Raw genomic sequence first — 24536 nt, 5'->3', positions numbered from 1 at the left:
TAAATGTCGCTGGCAGGTAAGGGGTTAACACTAGGGGGCACTCAAGGGGTTAAATGTGTTCCCTATGTGTGCTCTAACTGTGGGGGGAATGTGGCTGACTAGAGGAGGAGACCGATCGTTGTTCCTACTTGGTAGGAACACACGATCGGTCTCCTCTCCCCTGAGAGAACCAGGATTTGTGGCGCTCAAAGGGCCGTTTTTAAGGCAGGGCAAAAAGGGCAGCTACCCTGGGCCCTGTCATTGTTGTGGGGCCCAAAGCAGCTGCCTCATACTTACCAACTATCCTGGATTAAATTCCCTCGTCCCTTGAGGTTTTAGTCCTGTGCTGTGTCCCAATATCTCAGTGTGAAGTGCTGTTACTAATGCCGCCCAGCTCTGCCCTATTGTTGTGTACAGATGACTCACCTGCAGACCCTGTGTTTACATGTAAATTATCGGCATTCATATGTAAATAGCGGCGGTCGGCGGCATTGATATGTATATCATGCCCCCCTGAGGTCATATCCACAGTAATCTCTAGCAACCAATTAATAAGCAGAAATCATGTGCTGTAACCTCTAGCAACTAATCAGTGAGCCGTAATGTGTGCTGTAACCTCAAGCAACCAGTCAGTGAGCGGTAATGATACACTGCAACCTCTGGCAACCAATCGCAATAGCTGCCTGATCTGATTCAGTAAACTAATTTTGAGTCTAGCTGCTATTTATTGTATGTCTCAGAGCAGGTGGAGAGCAAAACTGCATGGGGGGGGGGCCCAAGAAAAGTTTTGCCCAGGGTCCAATCAATATTAAAGACGGCCCTAGGGTTAAGTGTTCCCTGGAGGGGGTTTCTAACTGTGGGGGGAAGGGGACTGACTGGAAGTAGAGAGAGATCGCTGTTTCTGATCACTAGGAATAGCACATCTCTCTCTACTCCCCTGAGAGAACAGGGATCTGTCTGACAGATCCCCAATATGTCTCTTTCAGGAGCGATCGTGGGTCACCTGCTGACATCGCGGCCGCGGCCACACGCATCAGCTCAGACCTCAAGCGGCAGGCACGCACACGTCCCCTATACCCCTAAAAGCGGGTGCCGTACAGCTACGGCGATTCACGCAGGGGAGCTAACCTCCTGCTGTATAACGTCGGCGGCTGGTTGGCAAGTAGTTAAGCACGTGATTAGAGCCTGAGGCTCTAATCGGCTTCAAAAAAAGGGTGGGCTCAGGGCGCAGAGCACTGTGCCCCGGGCCCACCCAGTTGTGTGACAATAGCGAATTAATATTCGCTATTTTCTTCCTTATTCTCCTCCCGGCCAATCAGGGAGCGGGTCCTTAAGGGGGGGGGGGGGTTGGGGGTTTGTAATGTTGACTCAACCGACCGGGGGACTAGCTGTTTGCCACCCCCCCTAAAAAATGTACCAACAGCCGCCACTGGCTGCTCACAATAATCACGTGCTAGAAATCATGCAGGTTGTTCTCAAGATCAACTTGGGTACAATCAGCCTGCCCATACATGGATAAGCAAAAATAAAAAACCACGCTAAGTCAAAACGTAAACTAAGAAGTTACTTAACTGCCGGGACGCCGTCATATGATGTCCTCCCGTGCTCGAGCGGCCTGCGTGCCCCCTGTAGGGGGCGCACGGCGTGCTCTGTGATCAGCGGGTCTATGAGACTCGGGTGATCACAGATCAGTGAAAGGGGTCGATCCCGACCCCTTACCACATAATCAGCTGTCAGCCAATGACAGCTGGTTATGTGATGTAAACAGAGCCGGTATTCAGCTATTCTTTCTCCTCACGCTATCAGAAAACAAAGCCGATCACCGGCGGCTGTCAGGGGAACATCGGTCCCGATCGCAGAGAGCCGCCGCAGAGTCATCTGTGCCCACCTGTGCCACCTGCCAGTGCCACCTAACAGTGCACAACAGTGTTGCCTACCAGTGCCCACCAGTGCCACCTACCAGTGCCCACCAGCACCACCCATTATTGCCACCAATCAGTGCCTCATCACCAGTACTGCCTATCTGTGTTACCTATCAGTGCCACCTATCAGTGGCATTTATCAGTGCTACCTATCAGTGCCCTTCAGTGCTGCCCATCAGGGCCCATTAGTGCCGGCTTATCAGTGCCCAACATTTTTCATAGTTTGTTTTAAAATTTTGCAAACAGGTTATTTTTCTCCTTCATTGAAATGCGCTGATGAGGCTGCTCTGATTGGCACTGATAAGGTGGCACTGATGAGGCTGCACTGATAGGCTACTCTGATTGGCACTGATAAGATGGCACTGATGAGGCTGCACTGATTGGCAGTGATAAGCTACACTGATGGGCACTCAATGCAGCTTATCAGTGCCCATCAGTGCAGCTTATCAGTGCTAATCAGTGCAGCCTCATCAGTGCCATCTTATCAGTGCCAATCAGAGAAGCCTATCAGTGCAGCCTCATCAGTGCAGCCTCATCAGCGCATTTCAATGAAGGAGAAAAATTACCTGTTTGCTAAATTTTATAACAAACTATGAAAAACGTTTGTTTTATTTTTTCAAAATTTTCAATTTTTTTTGTTTGTTTAGCAAAAAATAAAAACCTCGGTAGTGATTAAATACCACCTAAAGAAAGCTCTATTTGTGTGAAAAAAAATATAAAAATTTAATTTGAGTACAGTGTAGCATGACCGCGCAATTGTCATTCAAAGTGTGAGAGTGTGAGAAAATTGGTCTGGGCAGGAGGGGGGTTTAAGTGCCCGGTAAGCATGTGGTTAAACAAGCATGATATCAGTTCAGATGACATATATACAAGATAAGCAGCGCTAAAGAATAAAATAAAATAAAGTGCCGTGTGCAATAAGAAATACATTTATGTTCACTAACTCTAGTGTTATAAAATAACAGATAATACTGTATATAATCAAAAAGTGTATAAGTGAAAATGTGAAATCAATCCATATAAAGTGCTATCAGTCCATTACATATAAATCACATCCAATATCCAAAAGTGCAGTGTGTAGCAAGTCCACCACCGTACAAAAACAACACTCGGCACACACCTCTTACCGAATATGTTGGACCATAAGTTATAATGGTCACATAGGCATATATATAGCGGAGAACAGGGAACCAGCATCAACATGGAGACAGGGGCGGATCCAGGGGGGGGGGGCAACGGGGCAATTGCCCCCTCCGAGAATGTGGAAGAGTGAGTGGGCGGGCAGGTGTCGCTGCGGATGAGAGAGCCGGCGGGCGGCTCCGTGGCTGAGAGCACAGGCGGCTCTGGTGGTGAGCAGCTGTGCGGCTCGGTGACAGTGTGAGAGCGGCTGCTGGCCAATCAGGGAGCCGGCGGGTGGGGTAGCAGAGAGATAACATCATCTCTCACCGCCCAGCGCCCGTCCTGCATCCCTGCAGTTCCCCCCTCACTGTGCAGTGTGCAGGCAGCTGCGGCAGCAGAGAGATTACATCATCTCTCTGCTGCTTGACTGGTAATGTGCTGCCTGACTCTGGGACACAGCAAGAGACAATTATAGCAGGCAAGTAACCATCTGCAACGTGTGGCATGGGATGTGGCAAGTGACAATCTGCAACGTGTGGCATGGGACGTGGCAAGTGACAATCTGCAACGTGTGGCATCGGACGTGGCAAGTGACAATCTGCAACGTGTGGCATGGGAGGTGGAAAGTGACAATCTGCAACGTGTGGCATGGGACGTGGCAAGTGACAATCTGCAACATTTGGCATCGGACGTGACAAGTGACAATCTGCAACGTGTGGCATCGGACGTGGCAAGTGACAATCTGCAACGTGTGGCATGGGAGGTGGAAAGTGACAATCTGCAACGTGTGGCATGGGATGTGGCAAGTGACAATCTGCATCTGGTGACAGGCGACTTGGCAAGTGACAATCCGCAACGTCTGCCATGGGACGTGGCAAGTGATGTGGCAAGTGACAATCTGCAACATGTGGCAAGTGACGTGGCAAGTGACAATCTGCATCTAGTGACAGGGGACGTGGCAAGTGACAATCCGCAATGTGTGGCAGGTGACAGTGGCAAGTGACACGCTCAGGGCTCCCAATGATTCTGCATTATGGTGAGTTGAACTATTTTATTTTTTACAACAATGTAATAATAGTAATAATGCGCTTCAATCATCCTGACACCATAACAACCATGGTGCCGTGATGATTGAAGCGCTAACACCAGCCATTTCCCCGTTAAATTTACTAAAAAGAAACGTATTTTCTGGCAGTGCCTCTCCCGAGACTAGGCTCTGGATCCGCCCCTGCATGGACATGGATGGCACTCAGCAGCGGGAGCAAATGAATGTCAGAGAGATGGAAGAGACTGACATAGTGTCACTTATATCGTAACAGAGTAAGGGATCCAGCAAACTGAAGGCTCATAAGAGATCAGAACAACGGAAAACAGGCATGCGTGATGTAGTTTTGGCCCATCCACAGAAGACATCATTGATGACAAAACACGTCGGGAGTGGCCTGTGGTGACGGGCCCGCTGGAACTGCGTTCCCCCGTGCTCCTGCTGAAAAAAGCCCTGATTATTATACAGGATTTATATAGGACCAACAGTTTGCGCTGTGCTTTACAACATGAGAACCATGTAGGCATTAAAGTGTAAGTTCAGAAAAAATGTAAATATGAACTAACACCATACACCCCCTCCTCACTGTACTTACCTCTGTGGGTGATGAGCTGTGAGTGCCCATACAGCTGCTGCAGTGGTCTGGGGATTTGAAGTCCCCGCTATTCTCCTCCTTCTTTCTACAGGGCTTTTGTGACGGATTAGAATAGAGTGATGCTCTATACTGGCACTGACCAATCAGAATCACCCTGATCCATCCTGGAAATCCTGCAGGAGGTAAGTACAGCGGAGACTGGTGGGGGGGGGGTGTTTAGGCTGTACAGTGTTAGCTCACCTTTTCATTTTCGATCCAATGCGGCCGTTAGTTGAGCATGGAGACAAGTGAGGCCAAGATGGCCGCCACTCATCTCTATGCCCTTGGAGGACTGGAGCGACGTCTGATGTCACTTCCGGCTCCCTGGCCATAGTAAACAATTCTTTTTTTTTTTTAAAGTAAAAGCCATAAAAAAATCTTTCTTTCTTTTGTTTTTAAAGGTAAATGTGAGATCTGAGGTCTTTTTGACCCCAGATTTCTCAATAAAGAGGACCTGTCATCCTTATTTCTATTACAAGGGAGTGTTTACATTCCTTGTAATAGGAATAAAAGTGATCAAGATAAATAAAAAAGGGACAGTGTAAAAAAAAAAAAAAAATGTAAAAAAAAATAAGTAAAGCGCCCACGTAAGTGGCACAAGCATATGTAAACGGTGTTCAAACCACACATGTAAGGTGTCTTCACGATCGTTAGAGCGAATAGAATAATTCTAGTGCTAGATCTCCTCTGTAACTCTAAACATGTAACCCATACCTCCCAACTTTTTGAGATGGGAATGAGGGACACCTATCAGCAAAAGTATGCAGGCATAGGACACACCCCTTGCCACACCCCCTTATAGGAGAATTGTACAAAAAAAAACAAGATTGATTAAACCCACAAGTGCTTTTTTTACCACGACTATTCCTTTATTTTGGACTTTTAAATTCACAAATGCAGGAATTTAGAAATCAGATGAAAGGTTTAGCACTGGAAAACACTTTTTGATAGATAAAAAGTGCATTTTACATACAGCTATATAGATCAGACCAAAATGAGGGACAATTGAGGAGCAATGGGGGCAGAGGGACATTATTCCAAATCAGGGACAGTCCCTCAAAATCAGGGACAGTTGGGAGCTATGTGTAACCTGTAAAAATGTTTAAAGCATTGCCTATGGAGATTTTTAGGTACCGTAGTGTGTCGCCATTCCACCAGCGTGCGCAATTTTAAAGCATGGCTAGATATCTATTTACTTGGCGTAACATCATCTTTCACATTATACAAAAAAATTGGGGTAAATATTGTGTTTTTGTTTTTTTTTTTAATTAAAGTGTATTTTTTTTTTTAAATGTGTTTAACCACTTGCCGCACGCCCACCATCAAATGATGGAGGGACTGGCAAAGTGTGTGGCGAGGAGAGCCGATCAGTGGCATCTCCTCGCAGGGGACAACAAGAGATGTAATCAGTGCCCTGGTTACAATTAAGTGCCAGAAGTGCCAGCAATCAGTGCCCACCAGTGCCAGCTCACTGTGATGCCAGTCAGTGCTGCCCATCAATGCCCATCAGTGCTGCCCATCAATGCCCATCAGTGCCACCCACCAGTGCCCATCAGTGCCACTTGTCAGTCCCCACCAATGACCGCTATCAGTGCCCATCAGTGCCCACCAGTGCCACCTATCATTGCCCACCAGTGCCACCCATCAGTGCTCATCAGTGCCACATATCATTGCCACCTATCAGTGCCCATAAGTGTGGCAAATTAGTGCCTCCTCATCAGTGCCACCTGATCAGTACCCATCAGTGCAGCCTATTGGTGCCCATCCATGCCACCTCATCAGTGCCCATCAGTGAAGGAGAATAATTACTTATTTACAAAATTTACTAACAGAATAAGGCCTGGTCTTCAAGTGGTTAAAGCCCACCTCTTTGCAACTGCATATATGCGTTTCCTGGGCGGCAGAAAGTTAAAGCACGTTCCACATTCCAAATTTTTTTTATTTATTCCTCAGCTAAGTTAAACCATGCTCTTGGGGGGCATTATAGGACCCCACAACCACTCCCCTTAAGCTGCAATGGCAGTAGAAGGGGGCGTTTAAATGTCGCAGCTGCAACTCTTTGTGCCTATCCAACTACCCAACATGCTGGATCCCTGCTGAACCCAACCATGCCGCCATGTGCATCCAGCCTTACATGTACAATTTACTGCTGAGCTGTAGATATATTCTTTTTTAGCAGGTATTCCCTGAGACAGGAAAGTTACTTTGAGGGTTCATCCATGTTGAGAAGGTTGAGAAGGTCTGCTCTAAATAAAGAAAAAAGGAAAGAGAGAATAAAAATACTATAGAGATCTTTATTTTATTTTTCTCAAAAAAGAAGATCAATGAGCAAAACTGAGTTTCTGCAAGTTTGGCTGACTGTGCGATCGACAATCATTTCCACCAAAATCCCTCCACTCATCCTTCCGCTCATCGTCTATCAAATCCTGGAAGCTCCACACTAGAAATGATTGCTGCAGATCGGGGGCGGGGCTCATTCCACTTCAAGGGTTCCTCCATCTTTACAACTTCTGAAGACGAGGGCTGCTGACCGCGCCTTTCCTGTTCTCACCAGAATATACTTCCACCTTTTCTATTGCAGAAACTCTCCGCTGCAGAAACTTGGAGGCCAGCCACCGCAACTCCCAAGGCCTGTGCTCGGCACCCAAGAATGTAAATATTTCATTACACCAGCAAGAGAAGGAAGCTCTACGTGAAATAGAAATACAGTCAGGGTTCTCTGTGATAAAAAAAAGTAAGTAACACTGCAAAGAATAAAACACAGAGAACACTTCAAAGCAATGTACAGATCCTTTTTATTTTCTACATTAGTCTCACCGCTCAACAGTGGAAAAGCAGTGGTTTTGTTTCCTTTCCGACTTGCTCTCTACAATCTCCCCGCTCTCTACAATCTCCGCGCTCTCTACAATCTCCCCGCTCTCTACAATCTCCCCGCTCTCTACAATCTCCCCGCTCTCTACAATCTCCGCGCTCTCTACAATCTCCCCGCTCTCTACAATCTCCCCGCTCTCTACAATCTCCCCACTCTCTACAACTTCCCCGCTCTCTACAACTTTCCCGCTCTTGACAACTTCCTCGCTCTTTACAATTTCCCCACTCTCTACAACTTCCCCGCTTCCAACAACTTCCCCATGCTCTGCAGTTTCTTCACTCTCTGCAACTTCTCACCAACTCCCCCAGTCTCTATAACTCCCCTGCTCTCTTCAACTTACCCGCACTTTACATCTTCCCCACTCTTTACAACTTCCGTACTCTCTACAACTTTCCCACTCTCTACAACTTCCCTGCTTCCAACAACTTTCCCATTCTATGCAGTTTCTTCACTCTCTGAAACCCCCCCCCCTCTACAATTTCCCCACTCTAGACAACTTCCCCGCTCTCTACACCTTCCCTGCTCTCTACAATTTCCCCACTCCCTGCAACCTCCCCACTCTCTTCAACATCCCCGCTCTTTGCAACTTCTCCACTCTCTACACTTTCCCCATTCTCTACAATTTCTCTCTGCAACTTCCCTACTTTTTACACCTTCCCCGCTCTGTACATTTTCCCCGCTCTCTATAATTTCCCCGCTCTGCAACTTCCCTTCTCTGTTCAACTTCCCTTCTCTGTTCAACTTCCCCAAGCTCAACAACTTCCCCGCTTCCAACAACTTCCCCATGCTCTGCAGTTTCTTCACTCTCTGCAACTTCCCACCAACTCCCCCAGTCTCTATAACTTACCTGCTCTATTCAACTCCCCTGCTGTCTTCAACTTCCCCGCACTTACATCTTCTGCACTCTTTGCAGCTTTCATACTCTCTTCAACTTCCCTGCTCTTGACAGCTTCCCCACTCTCTGCAATTTCCCCATTCCCTACAACTTTCCCACTCTCTGCAATTTCTTCACTCTCTGCAACTTCCTGCCAACTCCCTCGCTTTCTATAACTTACCTGCTCTCTTTAACTCACCCACTCTCTACAAATTCCCCGCTGTCTTCTACTCTCTTCAACTTTCCGACTCTCTACAACTTCCCTGCTCTCTACACTTTCCCCGCTCTCTACAACTTCCCCGCATTCTACAACTTCCCCACTCTTTATACCTTTCTCACTCTCTACACTTTCCACACTCTCTACACTTTGCCTGGTCTCTACAACTTCCCCACTCTTTATACCTTCCCCACTCTCTACACTTTCCACGCTCTCTACACTTTCCCCGCTCTCTACAACTTCCCTACTCTTTATACCTTCCTCACTCTACACTTTCCCCGCTCTCTACAACTTCCCTACTCTTTATACCTTCCTCACTATCTACACTTTCCACGCTCTCTACAACTTCCCCACTCTTTATACCTTCCACACTCTACACTTTCCCCGCTCTCTACAACTTCCCCGCATTCTACAACTTCCCCACTCTTTATACCTTCCCCACTCTCTACACTTTCCCCGCTCTGTACAACTTCCCCACTCTTTATACCTTCCTCACTCTCTACACTTTTCCCGCTCTCTACAACTTCCCCGCTCTCTACAACTTCCCCACTCTTTATACCTTCCCCACTCTCTACACTTTCCACGCTCTCTACAACGTCCCCACTCTCTACAATTTCCCAACTCTCTACAATTTCCCCACTCTCTACAACTTCCCCACTCTTTATACATCTCCTGCTCTCTATACTTTCCCTGCTCTCTACAACTTCCCCACTGTTCTCTTTAGCTTCCCCACTCTCTACAACTTCCCCACTCTCTACAACTTCCCCACTGTTCTCTTCAGCTTCCCTACTCTCTACAACTTCCCCACTCTGTGCAACTTCCCCGCTCCCTACAACTTCCCCGCTCTCTGCAATTTCCCCATCCCTACAACTTCCCCACTCTCTGCAATTTCTTCACTGTCTCTGCAACTTCCTGCCAACTCCTTCGCTTTCTATAACTTACCTGCTCTCTTTAACTCACCCACTCTCTACAAATTCCAAGCTGTCTTCAACTTCCCCGTACTTTCCACATTCTCCACTCTCTACAACTCCCCAAATCTCTACAACGTCTCTGCTCTCTGCAACTTCCTCATCTTTGTAACTTCCCCACTCTTTACAACTTCCCTGCTCTCTTCAACTCCCCTGCTCCCTATAACTTCCCTACTCTCTACATCTTCCTTGCTCTCTACAATTTCTCCACTTTCTGCAACTTCCCAACTTTCTGCAACTTCTTCGCTCTTTGCAACTTCCCCACCGATTTACCTCGCTCTCTTAAACGTACCTACTGTCTACATCTTGCCCGCTCTCCACAACTTCCACACTCTCTGCAATTTCCCAGCACTCTACAACTCCTCCGCTCTCTAGAACCTCTCTAGAACCTTCCCTGTTCTCTGCAGGATGTGTTACCATAACCAATTACACCAAAGCATTTCATTATGGAGTCTACACGTACATGAGAAGTGCATTTCATTATGGCCACCATTTCATTATAACTTGACTGCCAGTATACAACAACGGATGAAAAGACATCCTTTTAAAACCCAGGGCACCATAACACACGCTATATTTTGTGGTGTGCTGCAATGCACTGAGCATTGGGATCTACTGAATGGCAGTAAAGCACACCGCACTTGTGTTGAGGTTCCTGGAACAATTTTTAAGACTATCTATGTAGCACCCCCTAGTGTGCTACTAGTGGTAGTACAGGTAAATTATTGTCTGGCTCAGGGCTAAGTCTGAGCCATGGAATCTGGGTCAGGGTTCATTAGAGTTCAGGGCTGGATGATTCAGCCAGGAAGCTCTCCAGGTTCTAGAATATTGGAAAATGTTCTAGAAATTAGTGGGTGGAAGCTAGGCGGGTTGTCTTACATATTTAGGGGCCCTTAGCTGTCCTACTACTCACAAATTGGACTTTTTCTATGTTCCTGTTAAGAGGGCTTTCCTTTAGGGGGGGGGGGGTGCTCCTTTGCACATGTACATATGTTGGTAATGATAAACTTTGCTAGCTACAGGGACCTGTATTCAGGAATGTACATATATGATGTGTATGGTTTTGTTTTGAAAAAATGTATATTTTTGATACAGCTAAATTATTTGAAAAAAGTCCTTTCCAAGTTTGTTCCCTTTTCCACGTCCGCTTACTTTTCTTATGGGATGCTCTTTGCTCCTGGGCAAAGGAACCATTTTTTAAATGTTTTCCAGCCAATGGGGACATGGCTATTTTAGAGGGAGGTGAGTGTAGCGCCGTCTAGTGTGCTACTAGTAGTACAGGTAAGTTATAGTCTGGCTCAGGGCCAGGGGCGGACTGACAACTCATGGGGCCCCCGGGCAATAGAAGATCATGGGGCCCCCTGTGTCTCCGCCCACATGCAAGCCGCACCTACACAAAGCCCCACTTACATGGGGCACACAGTAAGGCACATCACATGGCACACTGCAGAGCACGGGGCACATCATGGGGCACAGGGCATGGGGCACACAGTAGGGCACATCACAGGACACATAATGGGGCACCCAGCAGGGTTTATTATGCTGTACACATCAGGGCACATTATTGAGCACAGCATGGTGCATCACAGAGGGTACAGGGCACATCAGTGGGTACACAGCGGGGCACATCACAGAGCACATCAGGAGATACACAGCAGGGAACGTGCTGCACATCACAGGGCATGTGGCAAATAGTAGGGCACACAGCAGGGCACACAGTAGGGCACATCCTTGGGAACAGGACACAGGCGGTACACATCAGGGCACACATCCCAGGGCATGGGGCACACAGAGCACATTACAGGGCACACAGTAGAGCACAACAGGCGGTACACAGCAGGGCACATCACAAGGCACATCACAGGGCAAGGGGCACAGAGTAGGGCACATAAGGGGGTACACTAGCAGGGCACATCACAGGCCATGGGGCACGCAGTAGGGCAAATAGCAGGGCACAAACCAAAACACAGGGCACACAGTAGAGCACTGGGATCCTCCAGACTTAACACAGTGTCTTTCAGGGTAGCCATCAGGGCGGAAGGCGACACAGTGGGGGTGGAGGACACAGGGAGACACCATGGGGGGGGGTTGGAGGGCACAGGGGGACACTGTAGGTGGGTGGAGGGCACAGGGGGACACTGTGTGTGAGTGGCACAGGGAGACACCATGGGGGGGGGGATGGAAAACACAGGGGGACACTGTGGGGGGTGAAGGGCACAGGGAGATACTGTGGGGAGGTGGAGGGCACAGGGGGACACTGTGGGGAGGTGGGGGGCACAGGGGGACACTGTGGGGAGGTGGAGGGCACTGTGGGGGGGGACACTGTGGGGGGGTGGAGGGCACAGGGGGGCACTGTGGGGGGGTGGAGTGCACAGGGGGACACTGTGGGGAGGTGGAGGGCACAGGGGGACACTGTGGGAAGGTGGGGGGGCACAGGGGGACACTGTGGGGAGGTGGAGGGCACAGGGGGGCACTGTGGGGAGGGGGGAGGTGGGGGGCACAAGGGGGCACTGTGGGGGGCACATGGGGACACTGTGGGGGGGGGGGGGTTGGAGGGCACAGGGGGACACTGTAGGTGGGTGGAGGGCACAGGGGGACACTGTGTGTGAGTGGCACAGGGAGACACCATGGGGGGGGGATAGAAAACACAGGGGGACACTGTGGGGGGTGAAGGGCACAGGGAGATACTGTGGGGAGGTGGAGGGCACAGGGGGACACTGTGGGGAGGTGGGGGGCACAGGGGGACACTGTGGGGAGGTGGAGGGCACTGTGGGGGGGGAGGTGGAGGGCACAGGGGGGCACTGTGGGGAGGTGGGGGGCACAGGGGGACACTGTGGGGAGGTGGGGGCACAGGGGGACACTGTGGGGAGGTGGAGGGCACAGGGGGACACTGGGGGGGTGGAGGGCACAGGGGGGCACTGTGGGGAGGTGAGGGCACAGGGGGGCACTGTGGGGGGGGGTGGAGGGCACAGGGGGGCACTGTGGGGAGGGGGGAGGTGGAGGGCACAGGGGGGCACTGTGGGGGGCACAGGGGGACACTGTGGGGAGGTGGGGGCACAGGGGGACACTGTGGGGAGGTGGAGGGCACAGGGGGACACTGTGGGGGGGTGGAGGGCACAGGGGGGCACTGTGGGGAGGTGGAGTGCACAGGGGGACACTGTGGGGAGGTGGAGGGCACAGGGGGACACTGTGGGAAGGTGGGGGGGCACAGGGGGACACTGTGGGGAGGTGGAGGGCACAGGGGGGCACTGTGGGGAGGGGGGAGGTGGGGGGCACAAGGGGGCACTGTGGGGGGCACATGGGGACACTGTGGGGAGGTGGGGGGGCACAGGGGGGCACTGTGGGGAGGTGAGGGCACAGGGGGGCACTGTGGGGAGGTGGGGGGGCACAGGGGGACACTGTGGGGAGGTGGGGGGCACAGGGGGGCACTGTGGGGAGGGGGGAGGTGGGGGGCACAAGGGGGCACTGTGGGGAGGTGGGGGGCACATGGGGACACTGTGGGGAGGCACAGGGGATCACTGTGGGGAGGTGGGGGGCACAGGGGGTCACTGTGGGGAGGTGGGGGGCACTGTGGGGAGGTGGGGGGCACAGGGGGACACTGTGGGGAGGTGGGGGTCACTGTGGGGAGGTGGGGGGCACAGGGGGACACTGTGGGGAGGTGGGGGTCACTGTGGGGAGGTGGGGGGCACAGGGGGTCACTGTGGGGGTGGAGGGCACACAGGGGGGCACTGTGGGGAGGTGGGGGGCACAGGAGGACACTGTGGGGAGGTGGGGGGTACAGGGGGACACTGTGGGGAGGTGGAGGGCACTGTGGGGAGCACAGGGGGCACTGTGGGGAGGTGGGGGCACAGGGGGTCACTGTGGGGAGGTGGGGGGCACAGGGGGACACTGTGTGGAGGTGGGGGTCACTGTGGGGCACAGGGGGACACTGTGGGGAGGTGGGGGTCACTGTGGGGAGGTGGGGGGCACAGGGGGGTCACTGTGGGGGGTGGAGGGCACAGGGGGCACTGTGGGGAGGTGGGGGGCACAGGAGGACACTGTGGGGAGGTGGGGGGCACAGGGGGACACTGTGGGGAGGTGGGGGTCACTGTGGGGAGGTGGGGGGCACAGGGGGACACTGTGGGGAGGTGGGGGTCACTGTGGGGAGGTGGGGGGCACAGGGGGTCACTGTGGGGGTGGAGGGCACACAGGGGGGCACTGTGGGGAGGTGGGGGGCACAGGAGGACACTGTGGGGAGGTGGGGGGCACAGGAGGACACTGTGGGGAGGTGGGGGGGCACAGGGGGACACTGTGGGGAGGTGGGGGGCACAGGGGGACACTGTGGGGAGGTGGGGGGCACAGGAGGACACTGTGGGGAGGTGGGGGGCACAGGGGGACACTGTGGGGAGGTGGGGGACACTGTGGGGAGGTGGGGGGCACAGAGGGACACTGTGGGGAGGTGGGGGACACTGTGGGGAGGTGGGGGGCACAGGGGGACACTGTGGGTGGGAAGCTGTGCAGCAACTTTCTAATAGCAGCACGTGGTACAAGCTGCTGCACTTTCCTTCCTACATGCAGAGTAGCGCGGGAAGCGGCTGTATACAGACCTCTCGTGATGCGCTCCTCCTCCTCCTCGCCGGCCCCTCCTCTTTTCTGTCCGTCCGAGGTGATGACAGATACAAGCACCTGGGGTGGACGGGGAAGGAGGGGCCGGCGGGGAGGAGGAGGAGCGCATCACGAGGTGTGTGTATACACTGCAGTCTCTTAGCAGTGAGCAGAGACCCGATCAGCCCGTCAATCACAGCTAGCTGACGGGTAGATCGGGTCCCGAAGTGGAAGCTGCCATGGGGCCCCCTACTGGCCACGGGCCCTCGGTCAGCGTCCGAACTGCCCGATGGTCAGTCCGCCCCTGCTCAGGGCTAACCCTGAGCCATGTTATCTTTGTCAGGGTTCATTAGAGTTCAGAGCTGGATGACTCATACATGAAAGCTCTCTGGGGCCTCCTCCTGGTTCTAGAATATTGAAGAATGTTCTAGAAATTAGTGGGTGGAAGCTAGGAGGGTTCTCTTGCATATTTAGGGGCCCTTAGCTGTCCTCCTGCTCACAAATTGGACTTTGGGACTTTTTCTATGTTGCTGTTAAGAGGGCTTCCCTTTAGGGGGAGGTGCTCTGTTGCACATGTACATATGTTGGTAATGACAAACTTTGCCAGCTACAGGGACCTGTAGTAAGGATGTACATATATGATGTGTATGGTTTTCTTTTGAAAAAGATTTAAATTTTTGATACTTCTAAATTATATGAAAAAAGCCCTTTCTAAGTTTGTTCCCTTTTCCCCGTCCCCTTATTTTTCTTATGGGATGCCCTTTTCTCCTGGGCAAAGGAGCCATTTTTAAAATGTTTTTCAGCCAATGGGGACATGGCTAATTTTAGTGGGAGTTGAGTGTAGCACCTTCTAGTGTGCTATCAGTGGTAGCAAAGGTAAATTATAGTCTGACTCAAGGCTAAACCTGAGCCATGAAATCTGGGTCAGGGTTCATTAGAGTTCAGGGCTGGATGACTCATCCAGGCAGCTCTCTGGTGCCTCCCCCTGGTTCTAGAATATTGGAGAATGTTCTAGAAATTAGTGGGCAGAAGTTAGGAGGGTTGTCTTGCATATTTAGGGACCCTTAGCCAATCCCCAGGAAGTGGGCCTGGCAGGGAACTAAGTGAGCCCTTAAATAGAGATGAGCCTTGCCAGCAGTTGAGTTGGGTAGAAGATGGAGATGCAGTGCTGAGGGAGTCAGTCAGTGACCTTTGAGGGACTCCTGCCGGGGAGGGGCTCTACCTCGAACTGGGGCTCGGGTGGCTGGTCTGGAAGGATCCCACCTCAAAAGAAGTTGGAGGAGGCTTTCCAGAGAGGCAGAAGGAGCAAGGAAAGACAGAGTGAGTAGCTCAGCATGGTGCTGGGACAGACAAGGACAGACATGTAGCAGGTCTCTCTTGAAGACAGCGGTGTGCCTACATCTTCATCCTTGCCCTGGGAGATCTCCAGAGTGGCAGCCAGGTGGGCTGGTGGCAGCCCGGTGGGCTAGCATCTCTGTGAGAAGTAGAGATGGGACCAATGTCTACAGGAAAGTAGAAGGTGTTGCAGGATGCAGTTTACTCCACATGTGTCACTTTACTAAGGGACTGAGAGTTCCTGCCTGTAAGGGGCTGCTGCTAAGCTAACAAAAGACTTTTAGTTCCTAAAGGAGTGAACCCAACAGAGCTGTGCAAGGATCAAGTATTGTGCAGGAGGATTAAGTGGAAGCTGTAAATAGGGAGGGAGTTGTCCCTGGTTATGTTGTTATTGCCAAGTTGGGCATCCCATAATTCCCACCCGCATCCAAGTTATTATCCCCTAATAAAAAAAAAAAAACAAGCTCAAGGACTGTTTTCTGTGTCTGGATGCCAGAAGGAAATGCTATGTGACTGGCTGTGCAGCAATGGGGAACCCTTTCGGGGGTAGTGCTACATCTATATATAGAAGGAGCCTGCAGTGGGCATGTTTGGGAACACCCCTCTTGCATTACAAACAGGCGAGCAAAGGGAGTTCCCAGATCCCCGGGCCAACAACAGACTGTGGGGGGGGGGATGGATGACTGCCGCAATGCCTGGCTATGGTTCAAGCCTTGTAAGTTGAGTTCCCGGGATACGTCTCTACGCTCCGGTTTTCATTTTCAGCAGAGCGCGCAACAGACTCCTTCTAACAATAAATAGGAGTGTTTTATCTGGATATGTATTAGAAACTCAGCTGAGCGTGTCTGAACCGGTTTTTCTCCATGCAGTAAAACTACAGGGGTCTAATATTACAGATTACTGAGTCAGCAGGGAAGGTGGGGGAATGGGGGTAGGGGGCTGTGCTGTGATGGGGGAGGGGCAGATGTGGAGCCGAGAAAATATCATTGTTTTGTGTTCTTTTGGAGTCGGACCCTTAAAAATTGCTGACCAAACATTCACGTGTCTTCAGGAGGAACAGAAAACTATTCTCCTGTGTTCTCCAGATGATAGAGGCCGTGAGACAGTCTATAGTCTATAGAATATTAAATCCGAGCCCCGGCCTTCCTTTCAGTCTTGCACAGTTGTACCGGCTCCTCTCCTGTGCTGGATTACTCTGGGTTCACTGCACACTGTGAAGCTGTAGCAAGTAAGGTAGAGCCCCGCCTCATCTCCTGGTGGGAGTACACCCAGGTCGGTCGGTCACCAGCCCCGCACTTACCCTAGGTCGCGGGCAGCGCTTCCTCCGGGCGACGTCTACTCCTCCTGGTGCTTCACGGCGGCTTCCCCTGCGTCTCCTCCTCCTTGGCAGCCAAGAGGATCGCTTCTCCTCTAGGCCAATCAGGTGACGGGTCTCAGGACCCGTCTTCCTGATTGGCCGGAAGGAGAATCAGGAAGACAGTAGCTAATATTAATGTGCTATTGTCACGCAAGTGGGTGGGCTTAGGGCACAGTGCTCTGCGCCCCAAGTCCACTGTTTTTTAAGCCAATTAGAGCTTCAGGCTCTAATCATGTGCCGCTAAAAAAAAAAAACATTGGAATTCATGCGTCCAGTCGGACTCATGGATGGGGGGGGGGCGCCCCTGCACCCTGCATTACGGGCCGCCACTGGTGTGCTCCCCAAAGCTCAAACACATATGTGTGTGTATATATATATATATATATATATATATACTGACAGTGTCAGTAGAGCAATGGACGGTGTCAGTAGGGTAGAGATTGGTGTCAGTAGAGCAGTGGACGGTGTCAGTAGGGTGGAGATTGGTGTCAGTAGGGTAGAGGACGGTGTCAGTAGAGCAGAGGACGGTGTCAGTAGGGTAGAGATTGGTGTCAGTAGGGTAGAGATTGGTGTCAGTAGGGTAGAGATTGGTGTCAGTGGGGTAGAGATTGGTGTCAGTAGAGCAGTGGACGGTGTCAGTAGGGTAGAGATTGGTGTCAGTAGGGTAGTGGACGGTGTCAGTAGGGTGTAGATTGGTGTCAGTAGGGTAGAGGACGGTGTCAGTAGGGTAGAGATTGGTGTCAGTAGGGTAGAGGACGGTGTCAGTAGGGTAGAGATTGGTGTCAGTAGGGTAGAGGACGGTGTCAGTAGGGTAGAGATTGGTGTCAGTAGGGTAGAGGACGGTGTCAGTAGGGTAGAGATTGGTGTCAGTAGGGTAGTGGACGGTGTCAGTAGAGCAGAGGATGGTGTCAGTAGGGTAGAGATTGGTGTCAGTAGGGTAGTGGACGGTGTCAGTATTGTAGAGATTGGTGTCAGTAGGGTAGAGATTGGTGTCAGTAGGGTAGTGGACGGTGTCAGTAGGGTAGAGATTGGTGTCAGTAGGGTAGAGATTGGTGTCAGTAGGGTAGAGATTGGTGTCAGTAGGGTAGTGGACGGTGTCAGTAGTTTTTATCTCTATTATTAAATTTTTTATTGTTTTAAAAAAAAATTTGGAGCTCTGTTAGGGGGCTTTGGTGAAATATCAGGGGTCTAAAAAGGGGGAATCTGCACCACACAGGGTGATTAGGGTGTGCCCAGGCACCCCTGGCACACCCTATGCGCATGCCTATGCATTCCTTTCATTTATTGGATTTCAGTTCTTTCAATCATGAAAATCTTTATCCCAAAAACAAAAACAAAACAAAAAACCCAGTTTGCTGTACCTGATTGTTGCGTGTGAGCTGGAGTTTGGCTTCAATTTGTTAGTGTATTTAATGCACTTAACACCCCCCCTCCCCCGACTGACAATGCTGCTGTCCGCTGTGCCTCCTGTGCTCCTTCATCCAGAGTGGGGGGAGGGGGGGCTCTAATATAGAAGGTGTGTTACTGGCCAGATCACCAGGTGAAAACAGAGGGGAAAATAACTAAAAAAAGAAAACTAATGCAACCACCACATCTAAAGATTGGTAAGCAGCAATATAGTACATTTTTTGGTTTAACCGCTTAAGGTCACCCCTATAGCAGTTTTATTAGTTTTAGTGAACACACACAGCGGGTTCCCAGCCCAGGTACCACGGACTCGATGTCCGCCAGCACCCGCCGATCATCGATCGGAGAGGCAGTCTGCCTATGTAAACAAGGCAGACTGGTTCCCTCTGTACAGAGCTCTGTGTTGATTACAACACAGGGCTTTGGGCTGTGATTGGACACAGCCGATCAGCAGGTTCTAGCCGCGAATCATTGGCCGGAACCTGCTGGCAGACTCCCGCTGTGTACAATTACAGGGATGTCGGCGGGGGGTGGTGTGTGGATGCGCGTGCTCTAAACCTGGAAACAGGCAGTGATGTACCAGTATGCCGCTGTGCCTGTACGCCCGTCTGCAGTACATTGCGAGTGGACGGTCTGCGAGTGGTTAATCATATAAAGTGCTTTATGAAAGTAAATGTCGTTCAGTTGGGATTTCCATTCCCTTGAGATAAATAGAGACCACGAGGCCAAAGAAAGAGTGAGAAATGTTGGAAATTCTTGTAATTCCAGCCTTCCGGCTGCATCCACACCTGGGCGTGTCCTAAACAAATCACCAAAAAAAATATCTAATGGTATCCCAAGCACGGGTAGCATATGCTTGTTTTGCCGTGCGACAAAAAGCGCTACAAACACGCCAAAAACACTCACTGGAAAAACGTTCGGCGCTCCATGGCTGTAGAGCTTCTGAGGCTACTTTGGGGTGTTTGTTACACATTTAAGTGAATGGGAAGCCCTAGGCGTGACACGTGTTAACGATTGAAAAACACGCCAAAAAAAAAGTGTGTGTGAATGCACAATCCCGCTCCGCTCAGTGTGAGTGGGGCCTTAAGACGGATATAAATCCATTGGTAGGAGTTCAGTAAAATATCGCAATCTAGAATTTGCTGTTATAAGAATGTCCTGTACACAGTAGTGTATTTTGGTTTTGTGCTGCCCTAAAATCGGACGCCCCCCATCTAAATGTGTCCCACCCCTTCCTTCTCAAGTGACTATTCAGGGTCTTTGGTGGCTATGTGGGGTCTCTGGATGCTATGTGGGGGTCTCCGGGGGCTATGTGGGGTCTCTGGTGGTTATGTGGGGTCTCTGGTGGTTATGTGGGGTCCCTGGTGGCTGTGTGGGGTCCCTGGTGGCTTTGCGGGGTCCCTGGTGGCTATGTGGGGTCTCTGGGGGCTATGTGGGGTCTCTGGGGGGCATATGGGGTCCCTAGTGGCTATGTGGGGTCTCTAGGGGCTATGCGGGGTCTCTGGTGGCTATGTGGGGTCTCTGGTGGCTATGCAGGGTCCCTGGGGTCTATGTGGGGTCTCTGGAGGCTATGCGGGGTCCCTGGAGGCCATGTGGGGTCCCTGGTGGCTATGCAGGCTCCCTGGTGGCTATGTGGGGTCTCTAGGGGCTATGTGGGGTCTCTGGAGGCTATGTGGGGTCTCTGGAGGCTATGTGGGGTCTCTGGAGGCTATGTGGGGTCTCTGGTGGATATGCAGGGTCCCTGGTGGACATGTGGGGTCTCTGGGGGCTATGTCTCTGGAGGCTATACGGGGTCTCTGGGGGCTATGCGGGGTCTCTGGGGGCTATGTGGGGTCTCTGGGGGCTATGTGGGGTCTCTGGAGGCTATGCGGGGTCTCTGGTGGCTGTGTGGGGTCTCTGGTGGCTGTGTGGGGTCTCTGGTGGCTGTGTGGGGTCTCTGGTGGCTGTGTGGGGTCTCTTGAGAGAGAGAGAGAAAGAGAGGTGGGTGAGAGAAAGAGGTAGGGTTAGAGAGAGAGGGGGTGACAGAGAGAAGGGGGGTGTGAGAGAGAGGGGAGGTAAGAGAGGGAGGGGGAAACAGGTGTGGTGGGAGAGAGAGGGAGGGGGTGAGAGAGGGGGTGGGAGAGGGAGGGGGGTAAGAGAGAAGGGAGGGGTTGAGAGAGAGAGAGGGTGGGTGAAAGAGAGGGGGTGAATGATAAAGGGGGGTGAGAGAGAGAGAGAGAGAGAGAGAGAGGGGGGATAAACAGGTGTCGTGAAAGAGAGAGGGGGAAGGTGAAAGAGAAGGGAGGGGGGTATAGAGAAAGAGGGGTGAGAGAGAGAGGGGGTGAGAGAGGGAGGAAGGCAGAAACAGGTGTGGTGGGAGAGAGGGGTCTCTGGTGGCTGTGTGGGGTCTCTGGAGAGAGGGGGGGTTGAGAGAGAGAGAGAGAGGTGGGGTTAGAGATAGAGGGGGCTTGGAGAGAGAGAGGATTAGAGAGAGGGGGGGGTGAGAAAGAGAGGAAGGGGGAAGCAGGTGTGGTGGGAGAGAGAGAGGGGGGAGGTGAGAGAGAAGGGAGGGGTTGAGAGAGAGGGAGAGCTGGGGGGGTGAAAGTGTCTCATCCTCCCCCCCAAAACACTACACCGGACTCTCACCTTCCCGCAACCCACCAGCTCCTTTTTACCAGCTTTGTGTAGCGAGGCTGCGGCGGAATGATCACAGCCCGGTGTTCTGCCGAGAAAGTTCCGCTCGGCGGATAAGGACCCCCCTCTACTGCGCAGGCACTGCGCCTGCGCAGTAGGATCCGGCGGAGATGGGCGAAGGTGAAAAAGGGAAAATCAGCTGTACACAGCGCCTGTAGGAGGGCCCCTTGCTTCGCTCGGCTCTTTTTTATTCCCCCTCTAGGTCCACTTGGAGGCGCCGTGTACAGCTGATTGAACATTTTGAGCTTCGGCTATCTCCCGCGGCTGTAATTCGTACTGCGCAGGCGCTGCGCCTGCGCAATACAGGGGGGACCTTATCCGCCGAGGGAACCTTCTCGGCAAGACAGCGGGACTCCGACCTGCTCTGCCAAGTGAGCTACCTCCGGGATGGGAAGCTGCAGCCACTGCCGCCTCCTGCTTCACTCCCCTGTCTTGGAACAGTCAGTCTGCAGGCGCCCCCTCTGGTAGGTGTCACCCGGGTGCTGACTGCAACCCCCCCCACGTCCCCCCGTAGCAATGCCATTGCTTCTCTGCAGTCCTCATAGTGTCCCTTCTGCCTGGGGGCGTTGCCGCCCCCCTGAAAAATGCCACCCAAGGCAAATGCCTTGTCTGCCTTGCCGTAGATAAGCCCTGCCTGTACCTGTAAAAATCAGCAGAGAATGTATATGAAAAAATCTGACCTCTGATCTTCCCTTCAGTCTCTTACAGTTGTAGCGGCTCCTCTCCTAGACTGAGATGACTTCCTCTGATTTCACCGCACACTGTGAGCTTCACACCATGGGGGCTGAGAAAGAGGGGGGGTGAGAGAGAAGGGAGGGGGGGCATAGAGAGAGGAGGGGTGAGAGAGAGAAGGGGGCTCCCCTATCCCCCTATACTCCCCTTGCTTCTGTTACAAGGCTGACAAGAGTAGTGACAGCGGCAGTGATTTTGACAAGTGAGTGACTGCTGGGCGTAGGACCCCCTAAGCTTGCACATCATAAGTGGGGAGGGGGGGAGGGTATGTCATCTTTGCCCTGGGTGCTGGATGACCTTGTCCCAGCACACCCTGCCAGCCCCTCCCACCAGCCACCCAGCCATGATCTGTCTACATTGCATAGAGAAGTAAAGAGACCCAGTGATGGCATCATTGGGTCTAAAATAAGACATGTAATATAAAATGGAAAGGTTGTATTTAAATGATCGCATTGATGAGGTAAAAATGGAACCAGGGAAGAAGTATAAGCTGAATAAACTTCCAGCGCTATTAAACCCAAAATGTAATATATTCCATCTTACCAATCATTAGATATGTCAGCTGCATTCGTTTTCTTTTCTTTGGCTCCCCCCCCCCCCCCCCCTCTGTTATCACCTGGTGATCTGGCCAGTAACACACCTCCTGTATTAGAGAGCCCCCCCCCTCTGGATGAAGGAGCACAGGGGGCACAATCGGATAGCAGCATTGCCAGTCTGGGGGGAGAGGATAGTGTTAGATGTACTAGCAGATTTAAATACACTAACAAATTAAAGACAAACTCAGTGGCAGCCCGTAATGCAGGGCGCAGGGGCACCCCCCACCAATCCATGCGCCCGGGCCCCTAATCCACATGCGGGGCACCGGACGCATGAATTCCAATTTTTTTTTTTTTTTTGAAGCATGTGATTAGAGCCTGAGGCTCCAATAGGCTTAAAAAAGGGGTGGGCTTGGGGCGCACAGGACTGCATCCTGAGCCCATCCAGTTGTGTGACAATAGAGAATGAGTATTCGCTATTATCGTCCTAAATCTCTTCCCAGCCAATCAGGTAACGGGTCCTGAGACCCGTCACCCAATCGGCCAAAAGGAGAAGCGATCCTATTGGGCTAGGAAGAGGAGGGTGGAGGAGGGAGGACACGCACAGAGGAGGCCGCCGCGATGCTGAGGAGGAGGAGGAGACGCAGGGGAAGCCCGGAGGAAGCGCTGGCTGCGACCTAGATGGGGTAAATGGGGGGGCTGGTGCGGACCCCCCCAAAAAACATACCACCAGCCGCCACGGGCCCTAAACTCCAGATCACACTTTATAATCGGTTACAGCATCCTTTTGGGATAAAGGAAGCACTCCTGAGTCCTGCCAGTATTAAATGGTTTGTCTCATCCCTGTAACTGCAGGAGAGCTTGTGCTTTTGAAAGGAACAGACTTGCTGGCTGGATCACCAGATGAAAATAGAAGAAAGAAAGCCTAAAAAAAGAAAACGAATGCAGCCGTCGCATCTATAAAATTGATAAGCTGAAATATAATAAAGGTTTTCTTTTGGGTTTTCTACTGCTTTCAGCGTTAAGGCTGGGTTCTCACTGGCGTGATGCGGGAAGCCCTGCGATTCCTGTGCTGGTTCCCGCATCGCACCTGAATCGCAGGCGGTTCACACTGATATCTGTGAACCGCCGCGGGTGTCAATGTAAAGTTAATAACACCCCCAGATCGGTTCACAAATCGCAGTGTGAATTGTCGAATGGGGAGGAATTGAACACATTTCAGTGCGGACCAAAAGAAGGGTCCTGCACCATTTTGGTGCGATTGCGATGCTTTTTCAACCATACAGCTTGTATGGCTGAATTTGCATCGCACAGACATCGCATGTGATCTGCACAGCAATGCAATGAATCACATGCGATGTCTGGCATCGTTCTAGTTTGCCCCCAGCCTAATTGGGAGGGGGGGGGGACAGGGAGAGTCAGGCTGGGGAGTAAAGGGCTAGATGATGCTGGACATGTATGGAAAATAGGTAAGTACATATCTTTTACACAGGTTAGCTAGCATAGGTGTTAGGAGGGGGGAGGGGACAGTTAGGTCATCGCTAGGTCTAAAGCTGGCCATACACTATACAATGTACAATCTCACCAATAAGGCTCACTTGTGTGACTTGTCCTGCGACTTGGGACTGTAAAGTCGCATGGCAAGTCTTACCCCATGATTTCCAATGAGTACCGTTCATATAGGTGCCACTTCAAATCGCAGCGACTTCAAAGTAGTCCCTGCACTACTTTGGTGCGACTTTGATGTGACTTGAGGTCCATAGACCTCAAGAATACACAGGCATTGCTTCAAGTCGCATCAAAATGGTGGCAAAAGAACGCACGACTTTCAGGTCGCAATAGTAGAAACCTAGCCTAATGGTGAATTAATATTTTTTTCTAAACAATCTCTCTCAACAGGATTATCAATCTACAGTTGACAACGCAATCTATTGATGTGCCAAACATGGGTAAGGCTCCATTCACACTTGTGCGACTCGTCATGTGACAAGTCACACCCCGCATTTTCCAGTTCACGGCGTCTATACGACTTAAAGTCGCAGTGACTGCAAAGCAGTTCGTGCCCTACTTTGGTCTGACTTTCATGCGACTTGAGGGCCATAGACTTCGATGTTTATCCTCAAAAGTCGCATGAAACCCGCACCTGAATGTTTTTCATGCGACGGTTGTGCAACAGTTGTCCATTATCACTGGCCAAAGCCAAAGTCGCACCCAAGTCGTACCCATCCACAAGTTGCGTCAAAGTTGCATTCCAAAGCAACGTTGGAGACGTGCAAGTGTGA

The 24536-nt window shown here is 51.6% G+C and overlaps 1 long non-coding RNA gene across 1 annotated transcript; it reads right to left on the bottom strand.

Annotated features, from left to right (window-relative positions):
• Positions 1 to 6979: 6979 nt before the first annotated feature.
• On the bottom strand, positions 6980 to 16950 carry LOC141107434 (uncharacterized). Its single transcript, XR_012235907.1, has 2 exons — positions 16850 to 16950; positions 6980 to 7387 (listed from the first exon to the last, which is right to left on the bottom strand). It is a non-coding gene; the product is annotated as an uncharacterized lncRNA (long non-coding RNA).
• Positions 16951 to 24536: the final 7586 nt, after the last annotated feature.

This window comes from Aquarana catesbeiana, linkage group LG09 (assembly GCF_042186555.1).
Source record: "Aquarana catesbeiana isolate 2022-GZ linkage group LG09, ASM4218655v1, whole genome shotgun sequence".
In the NCBI taxonomy this organism is placed as follows: Eukaryota; Metazoa; Chordata; class Amphibia; order Anura; family Ranidae; genus Aquarana; species Aquarana catesbeiana.
The sequence above is the reverse complement of the archived record's forward strand: the minus strand, read 5'-3'. Positions and strand labels throughout refer to the sequence as shown.